Source organism: Humulus lupulus, chromosome 5 (assembly GCF_963169125.1).
Source record: "Humulus lupulus chromosome 5, drHumLupu1.1, whole genome shotgun sequence".
Lineage (NCBI taxonomy): Eukaryota > Viridiplantae > Streptophyta > Magnoliopsida > Rosales > Cannabaceae > Humulus > Humulus lupulus.
This window is the reverse complement of record NC_084797.1, coordinates 67,131,946-67,133,365: the sequence shown is the minus strand read 5'-3', so window position 1 is coordinate 67,133,365 and position 1,420 is coordinate 67,131,946. Positions and strand designations below refer to the sequence as shown.

General features: G+C 44.6%; 1 pseudogene; it reads left to right on the top strand.

The window, feature by feature from the left end:
* Positions 1-414: 414 nt before the first annotated feature.
* Positions 415-1,085, top strand: LOC133779201 (uncharacterized; annotated as a pseudogene).
* The last annotated feature ends 335 nt before the right edge of the window (positions 1,086-1,420 follow it).

Below are 1,420 nucleotides of genomic sequence, written 5' to 3'. Positions count from 1 at the left end.
AGTTGTGGCTTATAAATAGGAAGATGAGGAGATAACGGGCGAAGGATATTCATGCTATTAGGTTTTTTCTTTCATTCACTCTTCTCATGGAACGGCATACCGAAAAAAAGAAAAAGGATTGGAATCGATGAGTTAAGCTTATTTCTTAGGGCATTTAAAGAGCGTGACTCTTGTTTTTGAAGCTTAATACTCTCATTTAAGAGAAAGAGGGTCCCAAAGGGCTACCTTTTCTCTTAGATGAGAGCAAGCCAGCCCTTTGCTCCCTCTATTGATAGATCAAGGGCCCTCCTGCATTCATTTTAGTGACTCATAAGGCTTCCCTCAACTCAGTCTTTTTGGTTCTTGAGAATGGTCGCAACCTCTCCCAAGACCAAAATGATTATCCTTGCTCGATGGGTCTACATCCATCCCTGAATGTCATCGGGTATTGTTCACTTCCCCGCCATTCTTGTAACCGTCACTTGTAATCTGCACAGGTGTGTCCGCACCCCCCTGAGTGGACGAGAAAGAAAGGATGTCTCGGAGCAACCCCCCAGGTTCCAGACCCAGGAGTCAACTTTCCCGTATGAGCATTCGGTACATGTATCAGTCCATGGAAGAGTGAAAGGGTCACCACTACTGAGGATCTCCCCCCTAATCTTAGAAAGGTCATCTAAGGATTCGACGCGGTTCATTGCTATGCTTACACACTAGGCTACCCTTCTCTGAAAGCTACGCGAGACCACCTACCACTAGTCTTCGGCCGGAGGGGTTTATTGCACAAAAACGCCAGGACACAGGCTCCCAAAGAGGGAAGCCCAACGAATGTCAAATGCAAAGCTCCGCACCTCATTAAGATCACATTGGCATACTCTCCCAAAAAAAAAAGAGTAGACCCCATTGAAGACGAGAGTGAGGTATAACAAGGCCATTTATGTCCACCGCCCTTCTCATGGATTCGTACGTGGACGTTACCGCTCATACAACTCCCAGCCAACAAGCAGTTAGCCTTCCTCTACAAGGAATGGAAGTGTGGATGAATCGACATCAAATAGAGGAATTCAGTTTTTCTCGTTCCTTCTCTTCTCTTCCTATTCTATTTTTAAGGGTTTATTATAGCGATGATCTTGAGCAAAAATTTCTTACTTTTGAGGTATAATTCCCCCCCTCCCCCCCCCCCCTTCATTCGTTGGATCTTTGAGCGCTTCGATGAGCCCAATGAGATCTTCGCGGCTGACATTATTTTTACCATTTCTCTCGAAGGCTAGGTGTTGTGCAATTTCTACCCATACATAATGATCTTGATATATCTTTGCTTCAGCATAATATGAAGAAATTAGGAATGTTGCCTTTTCACGTAACTCGTTTTGGGTATCGTTAGGATTAATCTAAATTTGAAGTAAAGATTGAGGCATGATGGGCTCTGCTTGTGGGGGGGAGA